This window comes from Aedes aegypti, chromosome 2 (assembly GCF_002204515.2).
Source record: "Aedes aegypti strain LVP_AGWG chromosome 2, AaegL5.0 Primary Assembly, whole genome shotgun sequence".
Lineage (NCBI taxonomy): Eukaryota > Metazoa > Arthropoda > Insecta > Diptera > Culicidae > Aedes > Aedes aegypti.
In genome coordinates this window covers 471,705,789-471,713,105 of record NC_035108.1, presented here as the reverse complement: position 1 = coordinate 471,713,105, position 7,317 = coordinate 471,705,789, and positions in this window count along the sequence as shown.

The window sequence follows — 7,317 nt, the reverse complement described above, 5'->3', positions numbered from 1 at the left end:
GCTCTCCACCATGCCGCTTCCTGGGTAGCCGAAGAAAGTGCCATGTATTCAGCTTCGGTTGTGGACAGTGCTATGGTGGACTCCACGAAACTGCACCGCCGCTCTGCATGAACACGTACCCAGAGATTGAACGCCGAGTCTCGACATCATTCGCCCATTCCACATCGCTGTAGCCTTGGAAATCCTTTTCTGGGTCAGCTCGGTACACTAGCTTGTGATCCTTGAAAGCACATAGATATAAGACACCATTATGTACGGGAACAATTAGCATCTAAGGCCATTTGCTAGGTATTCATAAAATTGCCGCTTAAGGTGAAACATCTCGGAATCCAAAGATGGCCGTCACAATGGCAGACTTGTGCCCCTACTCACGTTTTCAAAGGCACTAAACTGGAGAAATAGTTGGCAAACGTTTCTGATCTTATTATTTTAAGCTTTCTGCTAGTGCACAAAGCCAAAATAAAAAGTTCACTGTAGTTGGATGTGTTCTTCGCGAGATTTGTGCCTTTGAAGTTGCAGTGCAATCTTAGAAGATGATTCCAAACTGTTTCACCTTAAAGGGGGATGTTAGATCATAGTAAGCGACGATTTAAATTTGCAGCTATTCGCGCACCTTCAAGGACTTTCAATATACATACATATATATGGCTAAATATTTGTGTCATGTCAAAAGCAATTAATAGATCTCTAAATACGCTTATAGACCTTGAGGTTCAATGGAGTTCTTGGTTGGTATGGAACATCCGCATAATTTAACATAATATTATGTTTACTTGTATAAAACGTAAAGGTTCTACGCAATTAGTAAAATGTATTAATATACCACTGATTACTCTTGTACATTCTACGGCCTAAACTTTGTCTATTGAGGACCTATTTCATCTATAAAATTTTGCACAATGCAAGGGGGTGGTCACTCTGCACAAAGCTGGCGCATCAATTTGCGCCAACGTTTTTTTACTGTGCCTTTAGGTGTGCCGAAGTGCCCAGATGAAAAATTTCACCATAAACCTAGCAGCTATAAAAAGAAACTGAACTGAAATTTATAGTACACGCAAAAAAATTGAGCGGTAAAAACTACCATTTTAGGGGGTTAACTTAAGCGCTCGCACCGGCAATTTTCAGCAGACCAGAAATGCGCTTGATTTTACCATGTCTGTAGTCGAAATCAGATTGTTGTAAATTATTCATGTCAAATGTTCCAGTAATGTAATGTAGTAATGGTTTGAAATTCCATGGTAGTTTCAAGAATGGGCATAGTCAGCTAAAATAGTAAGTTTTACCACAATGTTAACATGAGTATAAGCATATTGGATCGTACAATTTGTGGTTGCTATTCTGTCATTGAATAATCAACATTGCACAAGAAATGTACACATTGAGCTTTGGAGGATCATGAGAATTCCAAACATAAAATCAATAGCGGCACTGATCGCAAAGCCGATCATCGGAGAAGCGAAGAAATGTGAGCATGACATATTTTTTAATAGATACTGAGAATACCTCTGAATCTCCATGGTTACGAGAGGAGCATGTTTTTGTTAACCCTTATCCGCCCAGTAACCTGAAAAAAAGGATATTGGCCGCCTAGATGAGAAGTTCAGTGATATTTTTGTGAACAAGGTTTTTACAAAATGGGAAGATTCTGAATTCAGAAAGTATTGTCAATTATTTTTCGTTTTCTGGTAGTCCAAACCATTTGGGGAATGGTTTGTTCCGGTCATTTATATGCCTGTCTTAGTGGATGGTGAAGTTTGACACACCAATTTGCTAGTTTAGTGGGAAGATAGAATTGACCTATCTGGGATCGATTCCACGGAGACCCAATAATGAATCGGAAAAAGGCCTAAGCTGAAAATATTGTCTAATAAAATTTTCACATAACATTCGTAGTTAAAACTGTAAAAATTTGTTGAATTAGGATCGGAATTATATTAATAAGCTGGGTAAAACTTGACTAAAAATAATGTTTGGTTAATTTTTACCCGACCTGCAACAGAGACACACTGGAATAACTTTGGACTAGTGGACATTTTCAAAACTTCAAACAGTCGTCGAAAATTGAGACATCTAGATGATTCCATTACAGCTAAAACGAAGGAAATTCGTCAAGTATTGAAGAAATGGCAGTATTTTGAACTTTCTTCCATTTGCTGGGTGGATACGGGTTAATGGGAAATATTCAATAGCTACAAATTTTGGATTCACGTTGATATGTAATTCGATAAACGTAGTTTCAATTTGAGGAGTAGTATATTAACGCTATTCTTGAAGAACCAAGGATATTATTATTATAGCAAAGAAATTCGAAATTTTTCCATCAGGCGGCTCTAGTGAGCATGGTACCTTTGTTTTGGGGATATCTTAGGATCCTGACAACTTAGAAAGATACCGCCTTTAACAAAGTTGTTCAGTAGCTCAAAGGCAATCATTATTTGAGCCAACAATTTTGAAATTTTGCCACCAGGCGGCGCTAGTGCTCATGAAACTATTTTGCAGATATCTCAGGAACCTGACCACTTAGAAAGATGACGTCTTTAGCAAAGTTGTTCAATAAGCCATAGGCAATTATTGATAGAGCTCACTAGCGCCACCTGATGCCAACATCTCAAATCTCTTGGCATGAATAATGATAGCCTCTGAGCTACTGAACAGCTTTGTTCAAGTAATCAGAATCCTAAAATATCAGCAAAACAAAAATTTCATGCTCACTAGCACCATCTGGTGGCAAAATCTCGAATCTTTTAGCTAATTCAAAGATAGTCCTTAAGCAACTGAATAACTTTGCCGAAGACGCCATCGTTCTAGGTAGTCAGACTCCTGAGATATCTACAAAACAAAAGTTGTGCTCACTAAAAAAATGCTCACTAGCGCTACCTGGTGGCAAAATTTTGAATCAACTTGCTCGGGCAATAATATCCCTATAATGACTTAACAACTTTGTCGAAAACGCTACATTTCTAAATGGACAGGTATTTGAGATATTTGCAAAACAAAAGTAAAATTTTCATGCACACTAGTGCCTCCTAGCACTAGTGCTATTTCCGAGTTAAATTAGCACTAAGGATAAAACTAATAAAACATCAAGGTTTGTAAATTTCATATTTTAGCAGACAAAAATGGGTGGAAAACTTGTCTCAGTTACTACAATGCAGTATCACAATAAAAAGGGCATTTTACCCTTGTTTCCAGCTCTAACACTGCTATTTTTTGCAGTAATATATGACACATTGTTAACTTTCGCCATACCATGCAATAGTATTGCAATACAATACAGATGCATTGAGTTGAAAATCTCTTGATTTTGCGCACTGATCCGTAATATGTCACAATTTGATCCATAATATGAAAATTGATCCATAATATGGTTTTCAGGAACCGACACAATTTTTATTTTTATGCAATCCTATGTAAATATTACACTCAAAACAGTTTACTAACCGAAGTTCCAATTTTAAACGATTCGTTTCGTGCTTTTAAATTACAATTTTACGTTTTCCATGTTGTTTTATTGAATTTTATAGGTTGGACTCCACACTATTTGATCCATAACTGTAGGGTCATGGTATCACAACATTATTAGGCTGCATTTTCTCTAACATCTTTTGAGCTACATAAGAAGTTTTGACATTAACAGTATGACTCCAAAGATGTGCAAAAAGGGTAAATTCGTGATTTTTTCAAACAAGTTTTACTCACAGTCATTAAATTTATCGTAAAAATATGGAGAACAGCCTATGATTAAAAGAAGGAAAATATCTTAAGGAAAATTTCTCTAAATTAGAAAATCCAATGGAAACATAAGCAGTTATAAGTGTATCTGCTCTCAACAACACTAAAAAAATAGCAATAGGTCATGTAGGGGAAAAGCACAAATTTTCGACCCATTCATACGATGCTGGCTTACTTTGTATGAAAACCCGAAAAATGGCACAGAATTCTTGTAAGTCGAAAATTAATGCTTTTCCCCTACAGCATTTTTTATTATCCTTCTTCTTCTTGGCATTACATCCCTTTTGAGATAGATTCTGCTTCTGCTTCCCTGCTTAGTGTTACAAGAGCGCTTCCACAGCTTACTTTGCTAAAGTTGCCGTTTTGCATTCGTATGTCGCAAGGCATGGCCCGATTTCTATTATGGCAAGATCCTGACTAGTCAAGAATCAAACACACCTTGGTTTATAGACGCGGACGTTATCACGATGCCGAGTAAGCCTTTGTGCAGTATTATCATGACTTGAATAATGTTCGTCAATCACATTCCATGCCGTTGTAATCACAGATTCGTGGATAGGCTCTTACAAGCTTACAAATCTATGAATCGTTCTATTATTTCTGGATCTCGTAATAATCCCAGTCGATATTAATGACTCAAAATCGAATGCGTCATATACTGGGGCTTAACTTCCTACATTAGTCAAAGACGAAATATCAGGGAACCGAGCAGTGTTAGCCAAACTCAAGCTTTCTTCTCCCTGAATCTGTGACAAAAGGTTGAAAGACAAAAGGTCGAAAGGACAAAAGGTCGAAGAACAAAAAAGAAGGGACAAAGGGTCGAAAAGATTTTTTTAAAGAAAGAAAATTTTCTCACCATGCAAATCGATTTCGATCTTTTGTCCTTTCGACCTTTTGTCAATAAACCCTTCTCTCTATTCCATGGTAAAGAAAATCATTTGCTCTGCTTTGATTTAACGAGCTCGAAGAGACTGCAGTGAGATGAGAAATACTGTTCCCCAGCCCTAATTGTACTGCCACAAGGATTGATGAAACAGAACTGCATAACGAGCCTCAAAACCACATTTGCTCCTGATTCTGCGGTTGAGTAAGTCGAAAAGAAAGATTCCCGAAGTAAATGTGCACTTGCAGACAGTTGTACAGCGTACAGCTTATGCAGTGTACATGCTTAATGTAATAAAAGCGGTAGCACTAAATGATGATGGTGAACTTAAAAATTTCCAGTCTGCAAGTGGTTGGAAAATTACCACAGCACACGCCAGTATATGTAACCACTGTCACGCGTTGCCACTTGGGGTCCACTTGGTAGGGAATGGCACAAATATACATCGAGGGAATAGCGCTTCACGTAGGTGTTCAAAATGTTCACTCCCGGAGGGCTACGGTAGTGGTTAACATTTTTACAGCCATGATAGAGTGAAATATGAATGGACTGTTGAGAAAACGGAAACCACATTTAATTTGATGAACCCACTATGCCTGGGATGGTTCAATTTTTTACAGCTTTAGAATTTCGAAAACTTTCCTAGTGCACCTACTTTGAAAGAAATTTAACTACCATTATTTCATAATACAAGTAGAACGAATCAGTGATAATCTGTTCTACACTGTGAGGACCCAAATGCTCTGACCTGCTCGAGAGGAAAGTCGGTTTACCCTCTCGACTAAACTTTTCACTTTGCTGTCGGCTGCTCTGCTCGGATAAAGAGTTAGATAAACAGTGGAACGATCGCACCGGGAATGACCACTACTAACTACGTGACCTCGTACTCATCGTCCTCATCGTAGCACTGTGGTTCCATCTAGAACAAAATGTCGACCAAAACCTCAAACGTCCGTTTGAGTGGTAAATTTCGAGCTTGACAGAAACTCCTCTGCGATGCAAAAATGAAGCGATTTTGAGGTTTTCCGAGGAGTAAAAATTGAACGCAAAATTCACTACATAAATTCCCAAATGATTCGAGTGAGAGTGCAACGAAATAAGAGGAGTTTTTCTGGTACTTTATCTCTTGCTCACCCTTATGCACATTTTAAAATTACTCTTGAGTATATGAATAAAGTTTATCCCCAAAAGCAGACTCAAACAAATACATTCTATCATTTTCAGATTTCAACGGCTTTCTAGGGTTATCTTCTAAGAACTCCACTGTGCCAAGGTCTTCAGATCAACAATTGCGACCAGTAATCTCTTGACGATAAATCAATACAATTACGTGGTCTCACACATTCCTGGAACAGGTTTAACATTTTCTGGTATCATTTAACTTCTTTGCCTTTAGATGTACAAGCGAAACTTGCAACCCAAGCAGACTCAAACCGACTTACAGGGGATAGACATTTTTTTGTCAAATTTTAATTGCAAATAACTTTAATGAAAATGGATGGAATTGGATGCTTTCAAAAGCAGTCAACGGAAAATTTGGTAGAGTTTCAGTAACTTGCTTGGCCCTGCATATTGGCCACCGGACACCGAAGATGTTCCGGATTTTTCGAAATTATGTCCAAATGGTATTTTTTGTATTGCTTGTATTTTTGTGCGGTGTGAAGTAGTATAGATGTTTAAAATTTTACTAGAAACAAGAACTAATAGGAAGTTGAATGATGGCGGACGCATTAAGACTCGTTGGAAATCCTCAGAAATATGAAATTTTCGTAATAATTGTTCCGGAAAATATGGTCAGTCATGAATTTATTAGAACGATATTACGTTTGTAGATAACCTTTTCTGATTTTTTAGGTTTTGGCAACCCTCGAACCACAGTGCGGTGGTATCGTGGCATGAAAATTGTATGGCCCTCTGAGCAGTCTCCTCCCACCGGGTTGTTTGTTTTGCTTCAATTGAAATGTAAATGGAAGTGTGGTTTTCCACTGGCCAAGTGACCGATTGCTACCGGAATGGAAGGTGATTGTCTGCCGTTTGCACAATGCAGCAAATGAAAATTCATAGTTGGGCGACAAAAAACGGTGGTGGAATTGGAGATACCTAGCTGGTTTTAGTTCATTTTGGAACGGACAGTACAGTCATTTCCGTAGCAGCAAGGCTGATCCAAATTGATTTTAGCAATAAAACAATTGGGAGTGCATTCGGGTTTCTGTCGATGAATCCGACCGTAATTGTTTTCGGTAGTTTATTTGCAATGCTAATTGCTACAGTCAGGTTTGTACTGCTTTTGAAACAAGTCTATTATTTCCAAAGCTCGAGTGCTATTGGGCGTAGCAGCGCTGGAATCATTTGTAGAACTTTGTAACGTTTGATTTAAACTAACAACAATATATGTTACATCAATGAATCAATTGCAGCTTAAAAGCATGTTTTGTGGAAGTTTTTGTCACGGTAAAGAAAAGAAAAAGATGAAGATTTATAAATCATGTAGATAAAAGATTTTATGCCTATATGTCAAAATTACAGGGGAATTCATAAATCCAACTTTGCCCTTCAAGCAAACGAATTGTGGAGACTATTAGATGAATGGGAGAGATAAAGCCTAACGTCTTTTATGCCTAATGTCTTTCAGCGTATCGTCCTTTACGCCAAACATCCTTTTTTGTGAAAACCATCCTCGATTGTGAAAACCATGAAGCAAG